Raw genomic sequence first — 19,712 nt, forward strand, 5'->3', positions numbered from 1 at the left:
TTTATAAATCGGCAATAGAATGAAGATAGACCAAGGAATCCTCTAAGAGAGGTAGTAGTAGTAGGCGTTGGCCAATCTCTTATGCATTGCACCTTCTTGGGATCAGCCTGTATTCCTTTTTCACTGACTATATGTCCCAAGTATTTCACTTCAGTCTACATGAAAGAGCACTTCTTCTCCTTAGCAAAAAGTCTATGATGTCTCAACACATCAAAAACCCTCCTCATATGTGCCAAGTGATCCTGTAAAGTCTTGCTATAGATCAAAATGTCATCAAAGAACACCAAGACAAACTGAAAGAGGAAAGGTTGCAAGATCTTATTCATCAGGCTTTGAAAGGTAGCTGGAGCGTTTGTAAGCCCAAATGGCATCACCAAGAAATGATAGAGCCCACGATCAGTCCTGAAAGCAGTCTTGACTTCATCACCCTCTCGCATGCGAATCTGATGATACCCTAATCTCAAATCAATCTTCGTGAAGAATCGAGCCCCCTTAAGCTCATCAAGCAAATCATCAATCCTGGGTATAGGATACATGTTCTTCATCGTTATCTTATTGAGATCCCTGTAGTCAATGCACATTCTAAAAGATCCATCTTTCTTTTTGACTAACAGGACTGGAGATGTGTAAGGTGAAGAACTTGGTTCAATGAATCCCATTTCAAGAAGTTCTTTGATTTGCTTGGCTACTTTCTCTCGTTCACACTTTGATAATCTGTAAGGTGGCTTATTGATTGGCTTTGAGTTGGGCTCCAAACAATGGGATGATCTATTGCTCTCTTAGGAGGCAATGAAGTAGGTACTTCAAACAAATCTCTATACTCCTCAAGAAGAGCTGTCAAGGCTGGATGGTTTGCTGAATTATTGGGCTGATCCTGTGTTTCTTTGTTCAAATGCAAAACAAATATTTGCGAGTGCTTCTTGTACTCTCTTTTGAGTTGTTGAATGGTGATAAGCTGAAAATCAGATCTACTGGGAATTCTCTGTAAATGGATAAGCTGTCCATTGGAGATAAACTCCATATAGTTTACTTTGGCTTCAAAATTTTCAACTAATTGCAAAGAAACCTGTGGGAAAATCTGTGTGCTGATTTTTTCTTCACCATTAGCCACTTGTACTCTAATGGGCTACTGTAAGTCTGTGGAAACACAATTTAACTTGTCCATGATGGACTTATTGACAAAACTATGAGTACTGCCACTGTCTATCAGGATGAACATTGGCTTTCCACATATGCTTCCCTTCATACGAAGTGTATTAGGGCTCTTAGATCCCATCCAAGCATCCATAGAGATAGAACAATTAGTGGTAGCAAGTGACTCATCGCAAGATCCACCAGGGTCAAACGGAACATTTTCACCTGGATCAAAAGGAAAAGAGTCGGCTGGATCATAAAAGTACTCCTGTCCAACTTCCTCCTCAAGATCTTCATTTTTAGCATTAATTGCCACTGCATTAGCTTTATTTATGTTATCTTTAAAGTCCTCAAAAACCAGCATACTCTGAAGCTTAGGCTTGACATTTTTGTATACACACTTTGAAGCATGATCCGGTGTATACTTTTCTCCACACTTGAAACATAAGCCCTTGTCCTTCCTTTCCTTGTAAAGATCCATGGGAATAGATTTGAGATTTGTATTAGCTGAAATGGACTTAGGCTTATTGTCCTCCTATTTGAATTCAACTTTTGGATTGTTTGTTGTCCTGAAATTACTTTGAGGCCTAGAAGCATTAAATGGAGGATAAGTTGGTACCCGTAAGCTCCCATTAGGCACATGATTGTTGCCATAAGTATTACCAACTTGTCCCTGCTTTAAAACAATCCTTGGCTATCCATAACTAGGCTGAAATGAAGTTTCTTTCCATTACTTTCTTCCATAGCGCTCCGCAAGCTCAATAACCTTGAAAAGTGAAGTAGGATTTTGTGCCATAACATCAGCTATGGCTCCAAACCATACATAAACTTGTGAAGCTTAGCCTCATCACTGATGCTTTCCACATACATGGTCAAGTTGAGGAATTGGTTTGTATACTCTCTTACACTTAGGCCCCTTTGTTCCAAACCATACCATCTCCGTGCTAACTTCTCTTTCTCAAGAGGCAAAACAAAGACTTCAGCCATAAGTGCCTTGAAAGCTTCCTAATTCTCTACAAGTATATTCTCTTTCTTGATATACCTCCACCAAGTATGGCAAATCCTTCTAGATGCAAGGAAGCAAAGTGAATCTTCATATCATCAGTTTTAGGGTATATATCAAAGTAGGACTCCATCTTAGAGGTCCATTCCTCTAAGTCTGATGGTGAAGATGACTGGCCATTAAATTTGGCTAAAACAATTTTATCCTTAAACTCCCTTTCATGAAAGGGTTGCTGTCCCAAAATTGGCTGATCCGGATTACCAAGTACAGAGCCTCCAAATTGAGACTGAAATCTTCCAACAGGTGGCTGCGAATTACTATGTAATCTTCCTGTTGGTAGAGTACCCATGGAATTTTGAGTATGCAGTCCAAAAGCTTGAGTATTGGCCCGATTAAAACTGCCCAAATAGTCATCATGCCTCTGTGAAGCTTCTTCTACTTCGTACTGACTATTTGGAATGCCTCTTCTTCCAATAATCCCATTTCCAAGACCATTTTGATTAGATGGCTGAAGTGGGGCTGAAGGGCCATTGTTTGAACAAGCCTTCTCATTAACGTCTCTTGATGCCATTTGCATCTGCATGAATTTAGAGTTTTGTGCCATGAGTTGTTCATTGGATTCCACCAACTTATCACTAGAAGCCTTGGTCTGATCAGTAGATAGAACCATCTGCTCCATTCTTGACAAGATGGCCTCATGTCGTTCCCTATGTCTTTGTTCATGGGCACACAGAGTATTATTGAGTATACTGACTTCTCCTTGTTGTTGAAGCTCTTGAGGGTTCTCTTGAAGTGTATATCCATCATGGAATCCCTGATTTTCTGAGCATAATCTTCCGGGACCTTATTTTTGCCTTTATGTCCTGCCATATTAGTGCAGTCCTGCAGTACCCCTTGTCAAAAAAACGGCTATAACTTTGGCTAAGAAGCTCCGATTTCAGAAACTTTTTGTGCAAATCGAAGCTAAGAATGCCCTCTTCGAGATGAGCTATAGCACGCTATAATAGGTTTAGGACAGAAAATTCTGTAGCTGGATTTCAGAGTCTCAACTATCTAGTCCTACACCCTGTCTAGACCTGTAAGTGCCCTGTTTTGACCCTGTAATGCAAGATAGTAACCCCAAATGGCTACCAAACCCTGCAAAAGGATATATAGGACCTGTGGGTACCCTGTAGTACCTACACTTGTGCTTCAGCAATAAATGGTGTACCTGTAACCACCTGTAAATACCCTGTAAGTGAATTGTAAATTCCCTGTTTTACCCTGATTTGGTCCTGTAGGTACTTGAGTCCTTGGAAAGTCTTCAATCTTCAATTCTCCCCTCGTTGTACCTGTGTCAGAGATAAAACGGCATGACGGGTTCCCTACACGAGCTCCGAATCACCGAGAGGTGGGCAAAGTTCCCCCCGGGCCGGTTGGTTGCACCCCTTCGGGATCTTCGATAGTGAGGGAGGGTCATCTCTCTTTTGTCCCACTATCTCCCCCGGCATCCACCTTTTTTCCTCGGTGGGAATATCAACATGGCAAAGGCTAGTGTTCTAAGCAATCAACATGATATGCATTTTTGAAATATTCATTCAGCCTTTCATGAGATGCAATTGAATGAGATTTTGAAAAATTGGGATAGGAGAAGGGTCTTATCAATGCAATTCAGTGACTCACTGATTGCTAGTACTTACCCTTTTACAATATTTCAACTTGGGCAAAAGAAATTCAGCCAATCAATCGGATTAGAGTAAACAAATTCATCAATCAATGGATTCAGTCAATAGGATTCAAGTATTATGCTGAAATTTCAGATTGAAGTCTCTAATTCACTGATTGGAACTAATATGCATAAACCAAGCATTGCATTCATGAATAGATGGATTCAAGCAAAGGTTGGCTAAGAATTTGATGAATAATGTTCAATTCTTTAATCTCTCAATCAAATGGATTAAGCTCAGTAATTGGATTAATGAGAGAGATTAATAATTGAAGAAGAGTACCTTTGATATGGCTGAAGATGACTTGATCAATCTCATATGCTTGATAGAGCCCCCGGTTGTCCAATGTTGGTGAAATAATCCACAAGGCTTGTTTTTCTGATGCTTAAGAATAAACTTGGAGCCTCAAATGCTTGAAATTAAAGCATTAAACCCATTTCCCCCAAATTTTTGCTCCATAGAAGCTCTTGATCTTCAATCTTTAACCATTTCATGCTTAATCCTTACAATTTGTTGAAGAATCCTTGCTGAGATGATTCCACGGGCTAAAAGGATGAAGAATCTTCAAGAAATTGTTAAGAAATGAAAGCTTGGGCTGAAGCTTTCATGGCTGCCTATGGAATGTTCATGTAGGGTTTCAAGAGAGTGAAAGGATGAGGAATATAGCCCTATTTTGGAGTAAACACACTAGGAAGTTGAAGAAATCACTGCCAAGGATCATTTAGAAGCTTCATAGCTGAAGATTGACTGAGGAGAGATGAAGAACAGGGCTGGAAAAATCAGTGCAAATTTCAGGCTGCTGTCCAGTCCACGTGGCAGTTCCTACAAACCATAAAATGGTGCTCCACCTGTTGCATTTGATGTCTAGAGTGCCATTATGCAGGCCATTGTTGACGGAGAGCAAGGATCAGTGAGTAAAGAAGAGATCTCAGCTAGCAAACTCCATGGAAGCTTGGGCAGACTTGAAGAAAGAGGAAAGGAAGACCTATTTTGAAAAGTAACTATAGTTTAGTCTCTAACTAAGCCCGATTAACCATCCTTTACCCTAGTTACCTCCATTTTTGCATGAAATTTGATGACGTCCAGCCATAAGCCATTATCCGCCATATCTGACCTTGGATATCTCTAGATGTTCTCTTACTAACTGTAGATGTCCTGCAGCACTCCACTAGTCACTGTCTTGTACCATTTTTGTCTGAAATTGATTTTGAAATAGGAAAATGGAATTGAAAATGGAAGAAAAGAATGGATCAAAGACTCAAGCTCTAATACCACTTGTCAGAGAGAGAACTAGGGAGAGAGAAAGAAGAGAGAGAAGACTGCAGGAAGAGAGAGAACAAGAGTGACGAGGAGAGAGAAAGACTAGATTTAGAGAGAGAAAGACATGAAAGAAGGGAAAGCCATAGAAGCTGTGAACAAGAAGGGAGAGAAAGTCTGTAATTACATCTTCTTGTTCACAGCTTCTATTCCTATATGAGGTAGTTCAGTCCTATTATGGATTTGGCATAGATTTGGGGCTAAAACACTTTGGTGATCCTACCATGCTTTCTTGAACCTCTAATGTGGAAGTTTAACAGAAAAACACCTACGGTTGATGCCAAAAATTTGAAGCTTTGTCAAAAAACAACCCTATTTTAGGGAAGAAGACCAAATTTCATTTCTTCATTTTAAAAGGTTTTATGTGTGTAAAATTTGTGCAAAGACTTGAAGCAATGAGACTAAGATTTATAAAAAATGACTTTGTTTTATGGACAACAAACGAATTTGTTGTATGGAGTCAAAGGGTTTTCTGTGTGTATATCCTATCATTGCTTCTCTATATCTCTAGTTTAAAACAATAGAAAATGTGACTTTGTTTGATGGCAAAAATTTAAATTTTTTGGATGAAATAGTGATACATTTCATACAACAAGATGATGCAATTCTGTCATTCTTACCCTACATCACTTATTTCAAACCCTACTCAAAAAATGTTTTTGTTTTATGCCAAAATTTTGCAATTTTTTGTCACAACCTGACGGAGTAACAATTGCCTAAAACAGTGATATATTACCTGAAGCAAGATGATACATTTCACATGGTTAATTTTGCCTTTCTTCTTGTATGATGGATAATTAGTCTATTATTTTGTCTAGCTACAAGTTTTGGGAATTGTAGAAACCATTAGCAAAGCAATAGCAGAAGGTAGGAGTTTCAAAAAATTGTAGGAGGAGAAGCATGAAGATTTTCAATCTTGGATGAAAATAAAGATAAGTTGTTTACATAGATATTTCAAAATACAATCACTATTGCAAGAATACCCTCTCTGTAACAAACTCCAGCTAAATCTAGTGAAAAAGAGGAAGCACTATCTTTTGTCTGCTCTATAGGAATCCTACAGAGGATTAACAAGAGAGCATTCAAGTTTCATTCTCAATTCTAAAGTTCAAAATTTCAATTTGATTAATTGCAATGGGTAAATCAAAGGAGAATAAAAAGCAGTGCAAAAATTGCTCTAAGTCTAGACATACTTCAAAGAATTGTTCTTATATTCATTGGTCTTATGAAGAAGGAAAAACCTGCAAGTATTTCTGCATGTTTGATTTATGCAATGAGTTTGATGGTATCCGCAAGAGATTTTCATGAACAAAGAAGAAGAAGGATTCAAGTTTGAAGATGGATAAAGCATTACGAATGATATGGTGATCATGAAGGTAAGAAAGTCAAGTCTTGTTCAAGTGTTAAGCACATTGGGAGACTGCTTATAGTAGTGAAATGTATTTTTCATATGAGGCACAACAAATATTTGGGGTTGAAACACTAATTACATTGTAAATTTGTACAATGTGATGAATGAACAATCCATTACAAAATTACAATGTAATGGCCATGAAGGCCAAGCTCAAGAGTTCCCTCAAGGGAAGGGACAAAAAGATCAAGCACGCAGTTGGGTTTGGGAATGGCAAGGACGTTGGGATTGGGATTGGTGTCAATATTGGGGTTGGGATTGGGAGAATAAACATGTGGTGTCATCCATATAACACCACAAGGCTTACAATCATAGCTCTCCTCTCTCCACCCCGTACAAGCCACTATCCATATAACACCACAAGGCTTACAATCATAGCTCTCCTCTCTCCACCCCCTACAACCCACTATCCACCACTTGCGGCCCACTCTCCACAACCACCCTCGATTGTATCCATTCGCTGACATCTACCATATCAACTTCAAATTGTCATATGACTTATTTATACTCATTCATGGGGACATTAATTGAGCTTCTCCCCAGCATTACCTCTATGCTCTCTCTCTCCCTCTTTCTCTCTCTATCCATTTCATCTCTTTGAACACCTCCTCCCTATGACATTAGGAAACATAAGCTACGATTTGTTGAATGTCAATAATCATGAACTTTTAATATCAAAATTGGAGTAGCTTTGTATATTAATATCCTAAACCAAAAAAAAAGTTACAAAATGCAAGATTTGATTGGCAAAAAAAAAAAAAAAAAAGCATTGTAGAAACCACTCACATTCAAAATATCATAAATAGTGTTGAGGATAAGAAACACATTGAGGTATGTTCTCCACCCACAATTGATATCTTGATCAAGTTTGCGTGGGGCTTGCACAATCCTATGGTCATGGTATCCACAAGGTCATCCTGATTATATAGAAGGCTCTTCACATAGCTAATAAAATTGCATAAATCACTAGAGACACAAGGCCCAAGTTTACCCTCAATGACACCTTAAAAGAGCATAAACTAACCTCAAAGGAGAAATATAGATACTTACTACTATCGAGCTCTTCTATAGTAGTGTATGCCAATAGTATTTGTAAAGTAACATATATATATTCGTATATCGCAACAATATAAGACTCTAGTAATCCATATTCAATCATCAAACAAGATAATAATTCCAAAGTAGTAGCACCAAAGCCAGAATAGAAAAAGCCAAAGAACACAAAAAAAAAGCTCTTAACCCAAGAACTTATTGCTCATGACAAAAAATGAAAATGACTCATACATCATCCATCCTCATGTAGGGAACACCCTCAAAAGTACAGGGTATGATTAACCATTGTCTTGTAGATTCCTTGACATTAGTGGATCAAGTCAATATAAAGAGTTGTGTTGAAGATATATACATCATATTTATATGAAACTTGTGTGTTGAAGATATATACATCATATTTATATATACATCTTCAGCACACTCCATGCATAGTGAGTCTAATACTAAACTTGTGTGATGTAGGAGATTGTCTGTATAGATGAGTTTTCATCTAGGCAGGGTGGCCGATCTGGTAGCCAAGGAAGGGTGCAAGACTTGGCATTGAAGGAGTACATTGGGCAGCTTGTCAATGACATTATTGTATTTCATAAGACATGCTCCCCTGCTTTTGCCGAGAACTTCTTGAAGTTGAGGGCACTAACAAAGGCTGAGCCCTTCAAGACCATCCGACCAACTCTAGCCTGGAGAAAGTAGTGTTGCTTCGATATTCGAAGCTGCTCTACTTATTCACAAGTACTAGGTCTGGCCCACTTTTCTCCATGGTGGCCCGTGGCATGGTTGCCAGTGTTGAAGACCCCATTGTCATTAGACAGGAACTATTGGGGCAAAATGTATTGTTGCCTATGATCAAGAATAGAAGTTTGACCATGGGGAGCCTAGCTCGAAGAAGCCTAGGAGAGACTAGATGTACTTATTGCCTAATGATATCACATCACCGATGTAATGCACTTTGTAATCTTCTCTTCAAGTAATGAAAACTGATGTTTGTTGGATTCACATGCAATGTATTTTGTGATACGTGTCATTTATTGTTGTTTTTTACTTGAATGTTACGTTTATTTGTCAAATTTATACGAAACACGATTCGTACCCTAAATTTAATACGCAGTGCTTTATCAAATTTGTGCACAACATGTATTTGTTCGAATGCATGTAACGATAACTCAACGACATAAATAAAATAAATAACAAGCGACTAAACAAAAATAAGACGCACCAAAAAATTTGTATTCATATTAATAACAATTTGCATGGGGTCCATTACAACCAGGGCTTTACAAAATGTCTTCAGAAGCTACATTCCATGTGTTTTAGAGTTGTACACCCCTATCCTTGCTAACCTCCGTGAGGACTATCTTTCCATCGCCAAAAGAACCTGACTATACGCAGATCCCTGTCGGTGACGGTGACTCTCCTTGCATGCACCGCTACATAGACCGAGTCTCCAAACAAGTCGATGAGGTAGGCTTCAACAGCTTCTTGTAGTGCAAGGAGGGCCTGGGCAGTCCAGTAATCGGGTTGTTTCATGTGTGATGTATCTAGAAACTGGGTCCTGTTGTTCCTAATCAGTATGCCCTCCATGATCTCCCACACCAACTTCTAGAAAAAAGCCTTCGGTATCAGGAGGTGAGTAGTCTTCTGGTAGTGGCGATCTCGCAAAGAGCCACTATGCCTAGCTTCCATCGATGCTTGTGATGCTGGCGTCTTGGTGGCGGTGGTAGAATTGGAGGATGTGGTTGCCGTATGGAATTTCCAGGGGGTATCTCCAAGCCGCTTGCTTGGTGTGTACCATGTTTTCTAGGAGAGAGAACTCAGGACTCAAAAGCGAAATGTGTAAAATGAGGTGAAACTTTAAACTTATAGCCAAACTTTTCAAAAACCCTAAAAGTTTAATTAATGAATCCACGCTTTGGAAAAATATCACCAGTGCTGTGATTGACATGAAACTTTACCTGTGGAATCCTCAAGGACACATCAACCACCCAAATTTTTTTTGGCCCCAACAGAAGCCTCTGGGTAGCCTGTCCGGAGGCTCACATCTGGAGCCCTGAATCCATAGATTCAAGGCCCTAGACGCGAGCCTCCGAACAGGTGACCCAGAGGCTTCTGATGGGATTAAATTTTTAATATAAATGAGTTTTTCTGATGCCCAACATGAGGGTGAAGTTTCACCAAATTTTGATTTATAAATTTGACAGTTCAATCTTTTTTTGAAAATGCGTTAACTGGATTATACTGCACTGATAATAGAAAAACTCACCAATGAGTGTGCGCAACTGTAGATTAAATGTATTGTCAACCTCGCAACGCGAAACATTGGAAACTTAAAAATTCACAAAAAATAAATCATGGCTAAAATGGAATATCGCATATCGGATATAGTGTTGCCAAACCACTAAATATAGTAAAGATATAGTGCATCGGCCCATGTACAACTGATCACCGATGTGTACGTGGTTGCATATTGAATTTATCCTCAACAAAACTACTTACAAAATTGGAAACTTAAAAATTCACACAATGCAAATCATGGTCAAAATAGAATATCACATATCGGATTTAGCATTGCGAAACTATGAAATACACGGTAGATAGTGCATCGCACCAAGTACAACTAGAGCTAGTGAAAATATAGCTCCATTTTACAGGCCACTACTATCAAATACTTGAAGGTCTACTGGAAAGATAACCCAAAACTAAGCTCCTTACAATCTACAACCAAACCTAAGCTAAAAACGTAGATCCAATTACAAGGTAGCTTCTCAAAGCATATTGTTGACATTAAGATTAAATGCATCCTTGTTATTGCGAATCCTGCGAACAAGAACCAGATCTATGGGCTTAATAGTGATACATTGGGCATGAATGGCTAAAAGTTGACCATCACTCATTAGATCAATCAAGTAGCTTTCAGCTGCTTCTTGGAGAGCAAGCAAGGCTTGGCTTGACCATCACCCCACATTCCTTGCTTGGTTTCTCGAAAAGAACTTGTGATGATGCCATGACTGTAGATCTTGCAGTATTTATCGCACCAACCTAGAGAATGGTGCCTTAGGAATAATCAAGTCAGCACTCTTCTAGAATTTTATTATCTCACATAGCGCAGCTGTGCCTGGTCTCCATCTTTGCTTCTTATGTGTTGGAGGGCGTGTATTACGAGCTGGAGCAGTAGTGGGAGGTGGAGTAGTTGGAGCATGTGGACCACCATTTCTGGACAATGGCGAATCATCATTATCAACCACATTAGGGCCACCATTGTTGGCCACAGTAGCGCCACCATTATTAGTTGCAGTAGGGCCACCGTTATCGGTCATTACCAGGGGATCTTTATCACTCACACTACACTCACTAGATTCGGAAGAGTATTGAGCTCTTGCTCTCACAGGCGTCTTTTTGATAGGAAGCTTGGAACGTGCCATGGCTGTGATGATGAAGGATAGAAAGGTGGAGGGTAGAGTGAAGAGCAATGGGAAAAAATGCACTACAAGGAGTTGAGCTTATAGCGACGGCAGGTAGCGGCATCACTATTTGCGTCGGTATTTGTGTCGCAAATAGTGATGGTCCACAAGAAAAAAAAAACGGGCCGAAACAGAGCGCGGTTTTATTTCACGTTTTTGCGTTTTGTGTTTTAAGAGCGAGAGCGAGGGAGAGAGCGACCGTTGTGAGAGAAGGAGAGGAAGAAGACTTGCCGCCGCCGTCGCTGCCGCCGCTGTTGTTCGCGAAGGAGAGGAGGAGCCTTCATCGCAAAGAGGAGCCGCCCCACACTCGCCATATCTCATCGGTGAGTCTCCCTCTCTCCTTCTTTTGCTTGTTTAAGATTTAAATCACTTTCTCTTTTGCTTGTTTAGGAGAGGAAATGAGAGAGAAAGAGAGGGAGAGGGAGAGAGAGGGAGAGAAAGAGAAAGAGAAAGAGAAAGAGAAAGAGAGGGAGAGGGAGAGGGAGAGGGAGAGGGAGGGGGAGGAAATGAGAGAGGGAGAGAAAGAGAAAGAGAGGGAGAGGGAGAGGGAGGGAGAGTGCATTCTCTCTCTCCCTCTCCCTTTTGATTTTGGAGAGTGTTAGGATATATTGTGAGAGGGAGAGGAAATGAGAGAGAAAGAGAGGGAAAGGGAGAGGGAGGGAGAGAAAGAGAGAGAGAGAGAGGGAGAAAGAGAAAGAGAAAGAGAAAGAGAAAGAGAAAGAGAAAGAGAAAGAGAAAGAGAGGGAGAGGGAGAGGGAGGGGGAGGAAATGAGAGAGGGAGAGAAAGAGAAAGAGAGGGAGAGGGAGAGGGAGAGGGAGGGAGAGTGCATTCTCTCTCTCCCTCTCCCTTTTGCTTTTGGAGAGTGTTAGGATATATTGTGATAGGGAGAGGAAATGAGAGAGAAAGAGAGGGAGAGAAAGAGAAAGAGAAAGAGATGTATACTCAAATGGATAGCTTTATGGAGATGTATGTCTACTCAAATGGATAGCTTTTGTCTACTCAAGATGTAGTCCACCTGTGTGTGTATATATTGGAATGATAACATATCCATGATTATGGTAATGGTATGCACTTTACTTTTTTTATGGGTACCATTACATCGACTCCTTAAGAGGGCTAAAAATTGCTCATACACTTTATAAAGTCTAATTAGGAGATTTAAGATGAACGATAATAGACTTATCGATAATGGTATGCAATGTGCTTTGCCATGGGCCACGTACATTGGTGACTCTTTAAGATGGCTTAAAATTGGTCATATCCTTCATAATGTCCAAGTAGGGGATCTAATTGTGATATGCATAATTCCTTGTTTTTGTATTAACTTTATAGGCATAACAAATTAGTAATCATGCCAACTTGTCAACGGAAGGACTAAAAGAAAATGATACCCTAGCTAATGGTCATTATGGTACTTTATCAAAATGAACCCAAAAGTATTGCTATAGAATAAGAATCCCTTAACAAATTTTATAACTATAGTTGATAAATTTCTTAGATGGCATTAATTTTTATACATGGACCTAGGACAAAAAAACCACATTACTAAGATGGTTTTTGTTGAGATTGATTTATTATTAGACTAAGAGATCCTCAATGATGCTCATAAATTTTTTTGACTAAGATTACTTATACTCAAAGCCCTCTAGTGCAGTTGTATAAGTAATCCTAGTAGAGCCCCTCTAAGATACTCAAAGTACATAACCTAGAGACCGTAGCTAGGTATATAAGGTATAATGGCCATACAAGAAGACACCTCAATAATTGACTGATCACCACTAAATCCCAAAGAAGAATCGTGTTCCATCCCCTTCAACTCTATATTCACCTCTTGAAGAACTTCATTAATCATAGCATCCTTGTCACCAATCTTTTTGTTGCAATGATGAAGTAACATATTCATCACTTTTCCTTTTAGCATCTAAGGCATTATCCAATCTTTTAGTCAAGTCCAAAAATTTTGTCTTCAACTCATGAACCTTATGAACTAATGCTTTTTTTTTTTACAATAATGAATAATTATCTATCGAGACAAAAAAATCCTTGAGCATAGTATATGGCCGAGATATAACATCAATAAATCTCTCAACTACTATGTCCCATGCATTCTTTACGTCAATTAGTAAAGCATTTCTTATATCTTGAAGTTTAGATTTCAACACCATGGATGCATCAATATCAACCTCAATGTTTTACAAAATTTGCTTCTCAATCTCTTGCAGAGGCTAAAACCTCTCAAGCAAGAGCTTATGGTCAACTTGCAACTTGACATACATGGAGGAGCTTTAAGCCTCGTTTTTCCAAATTGTATTACAAGCCATTAAATTGTTTGTTGTAATGTAGATAAGATGGAAAACGAAGAAGGTCTTGTTGTTCAAGATCGCGAGGCGTATCTTAATTAGCGTGTCTCATGCCCTTGCTCTCAATGCAAGTTGGCAATTAGACGAAAACGCCGATTGTCTATAGAACACGTATGATGATTTGGCGAGTTTCAATCTGAGATCATTGATCAGGCGATTGCAGATTTTTAGCAAACGATAATTTGAAGTTAATATCAATCATGCATTGTACTCGCAAGCTAATTGAAAACCATATACAATAAGAATGGGTCTTGCTGGAAAATTTTCTATCTAGGGAGGTGATGTCTCGTCCCAAGGGGGAGTGCACACTTTGCAGCCAATTAGAAGAGTTCGTGGGCATGCGATGAATGGAGTACATGAGCCAATCCACCACTCGCAAGGCCAATCTATACCGTCAATGCCAGAGGAGACAGACAACCTTCTAGACCTACCTACAATCTTGGAGCCTGAGATGGTGGCAATGATCGATGCATTGATTCCCATGGATGTCGAGACTTCTGATCTGCTTAGAGAAGAAGCATCCATACCATTATATGATGGGTGCTGAGTATCTCGGTTGAAGACACTGCTTGCACTCTTAAGTGTGCAAACAAAATACGGGTGGAGCGATGCGAGTGTGATTGAGTTATTCAGGTACCTTGCACATAGGCTTCATTGATTTTTTTTAACACTATTATTACAAGCATTTGTGCTTTTTCAAGGTGTTTTATGATTTTTTTCAGGTTATTGAAATATCATATATTACCACCTGCAAATACCATGCCTGAGTCTCGTGATGATGCACGACATGTTTTACGGAAGCTCGGCATGGACTACAATAACATCCATGCATGTATCAACGATTGCATACTATTTTGAGGAGAATATGAAACTATGGAGACATGTCCAAAGTGTGGTGCTCACAGGTTTCGACAGGACTTGCAAGGGCAAACCATCCCTCAAAAAGTTCTCAGACACTTTGCGCTCATCCCCCGCATAAACCACATGTTTCGTATGTCTAGCATGGCGAGCTTGACAATGTGGCATGTGTAGAATAGGTCCACGGATGGAGTTCAATGAATATCAACGGATTCGCGTGCATGGAGCCACATTGACTCTACCTTCCCAGGCTTTGTGCGAGAGCCAAGGAATCTTCGGCTCGGTCTCGCAATGGATGGTGTAAACCCATTCGGTCTGCGCTCAACTTCTTACAGTGTGTGGCCTAGAGTCCTTGTCAACTACAACATCCCTCCATGGCTTTCTACGAAGAAAGGACATCTCATCCTTAGCTTGCTCGTCCCAGGCCGCTACAAAGTAAAAAATATGGACGTGTATCTTCGTCCATTAGTCGATGAGCTTAAGATTTTGTGGGAGGAGAGGGTCATTGTGCAAGATATGAGCAGGCGCGATGGTCAGCGGTCATCCAATATTCGAGCCATTCTCATGTGGACGATGCATGACTTTCCGGGATTAGGAGAGTGTTCAGGTGAGCAAGAATTCGTTCTCGCTGGTAATATCTATATTTTATCTCATTCAATCAAGTATTCACTAGGTCGTGACGTTGGAACAGGTCTGGTTACCTTAGGTTATCATGCATGTCCATTGTGCGGGCCACAGCTAGACTTCTGAAGGTCATGAACCATGAAGAAGATGGTATATCAAGGACACACCGCTTTCTTGTCGGAGGATCATGAACTCATGGAAGGTTTCCTTGGACGACCTCCAATACGTACGAATGCCGCAAGCTGGTACGAGCTGAAAATGGTCCATGCGGAATCACATCCAAATGGAATGCGACGGTTCTCAGTTTTCTATGAGTTGCCATATTGGACCCACTTACAGGTCAACCACTTGTTGGATTCCATGCATATTTTCAAGAATGTGGGCAGCTTGCTATGGGACCACATCACAGGAAAGGAAAACACTATAGGGGCACGAATGGATTTAAAGTAGGTAGGTAAGATGGAAGCGCTTTGGCCGCAATCGAGTGCTGATGGTCGCGTGCAACTTTCTCGTGCTCCTTGGATTTTTTCCACTAAAGAAGAGTGCATTGTGAAGCAAGTAATCAAGTCTATCCACACTCCGACAGGTATGATGCATTCTCTTAAGTCTGGATTTTCTAAAGACGACCAATTGTCAGGGCTAAAATCCCATGATTGGCATAAGATATGTCAGGTTTGTGCTACGAATGGATTGTAATTAGCGTGGGCATTTTGCAATTTGGAAAGTGGACATTATTCATAATGCTTTCTCATTTGTGGTAGTTTGTCCTATCGATCACGATTGCAGGATGCCTTACTCTAGAAATTCGCGGGGCCATTTACAAGTTGTCGAGTTTGGTGCAATGGATCTCACAGAAAGAGATTAAGACGTTCTTTATTGAATCCGCGAGGTGGGGAGTAGTGGAGACGGTTTGTCTCTTTGAGAAATACCTGCCCACTAGCATGCTCATGATACAAATCCACCTTCTTGTGCATCTTGTGGGGACGAAGTGGAGATTGCTGGACCTGTCCATACGCGATGGATGTTCTTCCTAGAGCGCTTCATGAAAACCCTGAAAGGCTTTGTGCGACAACGAGCTCGGCTAGAAGGTAGCGTGGCCGAAGGTTGGTTGGTGTCAGAGACGTTAGTGCATATTTCACAATGGCTACCAACGGTGGAACCGGATAATGAAATGCTATGGACGCTGAAGGACGATGATAGACTGACTAGAGATGTAGTGGTTGGAAATGGGGTGGAAAAAAGAATGGATGCCTCAATGGAAGAGAAGGTGAATCGCTTTTGTATGTTGCACCATGCCTCCATGGAGACATGGCTCGCCAAGTACCAGATTGCAAGGCAAGATCGAGAGGAAGCACGAGCTAAATTTCGATGTAGTACGCGTCATCGACCGATTCGATATCCCAAAGGCATGGAGGAGATGCCGCGGTTTATGTCAATGCGATAGTTGCATGCAGCCTTGACCACAACATCTCGTGAAGGGACAGAGGTCTCAATGGAGAAATGGGAATTCTCGAGGGGATGTAGTCCAAAGGTGATGAGGGGTTTAGAATCTGTCGTATCTAAATTTTATATGTGACATCTAATTTGAGTGTTTCAATGTACAATACAAAATATATAGTGTAGCGTGGTCGCGTGGACGACATTTTCGCATGGATCGTATTGACAAAATGCGCTCCACATTGGACTCTGGTGTCATGGCAAGGTTCGAGCAAGAGAGCCGGCGACGAGCAATGGATCCAAACACGGTTGTGGATGAGATGGAGTATTTTGGGAACTTGCAAAGTATTATTACGGTGGATTATCGTAGCTTCTCCATGATACTATTCGATGTGCAGTGGTTCAAAGTGGTACTTGGAGGAGCTAGAGCAACAGTTCGACGAGGTCCATCTAGATTTCTCGAAATAGATTCTGAAAAAAATTGACGGATTTGCGTGACACCTTTGTGTTGCCGGCCCATTGTGAACAGGTGCATGGAGTCATTTGCTTGCTAATTGTATTACGACATGGTTTATGTCACAATGGTTTGAACTCTCTTGTACGTGTTTGTGAACATGTAATTTTCTATCCAAACCCCCGACAACCTCGATGGTGGTATGTTATATCTTCAACTCCTCGAAGTGCGAGAGTATATGATCAAAGCGACGTTCTGAGCATAGATGAAGATAATATGCAAATAGAGGGGTCGATATTGCAAGGGGTGAAGGCCATCGAAAGCTTGGAGCCAGCATTGGCTAACAATGATGGAAATACAAGAGTCCAAGAATTTTTTGAGAACGAGGCAGACGCATTCTTTTGTGGTGACATGTCTATCAACCTTCCAATATATGCAGAGTTGTGTCAGGAGATTAACATGGGACCATAGGATACTTCATACTTGAAGCATCCACTTACTCAATTAGTTGACCAATCTCTTATAAAGGTACATAATATATGCATTTTATGAGAGATTTTTTTAAAATGATTTATATTACTGTGCTTTGTATGATTTAAATTGAATATTCTAACATCATTTTTTATATGTACAGGTGACATTTTCAGGATGAGTCGAGGGATGAGTGATGAGGAGTTGCAGGACATCTTCGCACGCATGTCTCCAGACCAGCTCACGAGATTTCGAGAGATGGCAGACCAGGAGTTGTCTCGTTCTTTGTCAGGGCGCTCTGCTAGATCTGCTTCAGCGCGATCGGATGCTTCGGCTTCGAGTAGACGATCTCGATGCTCACAACTTGGACCAGAGGGAGGAAGTGCATCGGGATCAGGGGGATGCTGTTGCGGAGACACGGATGCGGTGTCTCCGTCTCGTCGTTCAGCTAGAGCTACATCACCTCCAGGATTTATCACACCTATGGGGACGTCTACTCCAGTTACTCCGGCTTTTGCGCAGCCATCAGCACAGGTGGCACCCCTTTGGGTGCCACTCCGAGAGAGATTACCCCCGTCGGTACACCGAATGTAGAGGGGTCTCCTGGATATACCCAGGAGCGTGGACGCAGATGGAAGAGGACCCATCTTAGGCAAACTCCTAGGGGTTATGGATATCGGGTCGATAGTAGGTCAGGAGCCATCATCATGAATAATGAGGGGAGGAGGGTGATAGCTCGCATGAGAGAGTTGTGCCAACAAGTTTTTCAGCACAACGTCCTAGATCATTGGAAGAACATACTGGAGGGGAGCAAGGACTACATAGTAGCATCCTTGCACGAGGAGTTTCTGGTGCCAGTCACATCAGATAGATTCTCTATGGGCTGGATGATGGATTGCATGCGTGCATACATGTCACACAGACGATCTGACGCACGCAAGGCAATCAAGAGTGGGGCTGCAAAGCCCGAGTGGTTAGATGTACACGACTGGCGTCGACTGAGGGAGGAGGCTACAGATTCTCTAGGACGTTAGAGTCAGTAGCACGAGGCAGCGAGGGCATGACTCGAGGCCGGAGTGGTCCATCATCTTGGGAGTGGCGGCCACAGGACATATTTGGAGGACTTTGTAAGTTTTTCTTTTGTTTTGCTTGTTTTTTTTCTTGAAATATTCTTTGTATTGAAAACCATGTTTCTAACAGTTAGCATTTTGTTCACTTTGCAGCACTCCATTACAAATTGCGATCCGATAGGCCTTGAGACTCGATATGCATAGAGGCACGGTCTCAATGCATTGATCGATCGATTGTATAGACGCGGCGGCCCTGTAAGTCACTCATCTTTCTTGTCTGTAGTTACCATGAGATATTTGAATGCATTATTATATGGTGGATTGATGTGTTGTTTCTTTTTCTGCAGAGTCCGTTCGATGCTGCTTTGCAGTGGGACGAGCTTTCAGGGGACGAGGATTTGTAGCTCGCCCTTGGATCCTTGGAGCTCACACACCTTTATTTTTTAGTCACCTGATCTATGTAGATATTTTCTATGTATTAATGATATCCTGTCATGATTGTACCAATCACTTTTTATGCGATCATGTATTTATTTCATGTATTAGTTTTATGATTTCAGTATACATTCTTTTTATTTGCAAGTGCTTTGTATACAGTAGTGTAGAAACTATTTTGTATGGCTCTCATATAGCACACAATGCTATATCCTGCCACAAAATTTTTTTTATCCCTGTTACCATCGCTATTAGCGTCCCAAATTTTAATGCTCGCTTCGCTATTGCCGTCGCTATGCGCGTCGCAAAACGTCGCTATTAGCGTCGCTATCTGCATTGCATTTGCGACGCGGATAGCGACACCAACAGCGACGCTGATAGTGACGTTTCTATGGTGTCGTTAATAACGACGCTTTTTGTGACGACAGGGGAAAATTTTGTTGTTTGTATTTTCATTGCTTTAAACGTCGGTATAATGGTTTGGATTCTTGTTTGCCTTTTCCCCTCTCTTTGAACATGGTGTCAAAGCTGAGCTTTGCGGGAGTTAGAGTTGTGGAGCTAGACTTGACCTTTAGTCTATGAGAAACCTTGGAACTGTGGAATTTTTGTAAAAGCCATATCTTGTTGTAAAATTATATTTTGGAGAAATGGATCATGAATCCTAACTGTCTCAAAGTGATCAACAAATTTACAGAATAAAGTTTTTTTAAATTCTGCATAGAGTTTGAGATATTCAATATGCACCTATGCAAAGATTTGATATTTATTGCAATGGACAACACTCATGCTGAGATGATGCTTGGTTTTTTTGGGATGCTATTTGAGATGCTTTAAGCACTCGATACTTAGTTCAAAAAAAAATTATTGTTGATATAATAGGTCCATTGGTTGGTTATTGATAGAGTGAAGGCCCTTCTTCA

The sequence above is a fragment of the Lygodium microphyllum genome, chromosome 22, assembly GCF_053477565.2.
Source record: "Lygodium microphyllum isolate KBCC chromosome 22, Lygodium_microphyllum_v1.1.10, whole genome shotgun sequence".
NCBI classification, from domain to species: Eukaryota; Viridiplantae; Streptophyta; class Polypodiopsida; order Schizaeales; family Lygodiaceae; genus Lygodium; species Lygodium microphyllum.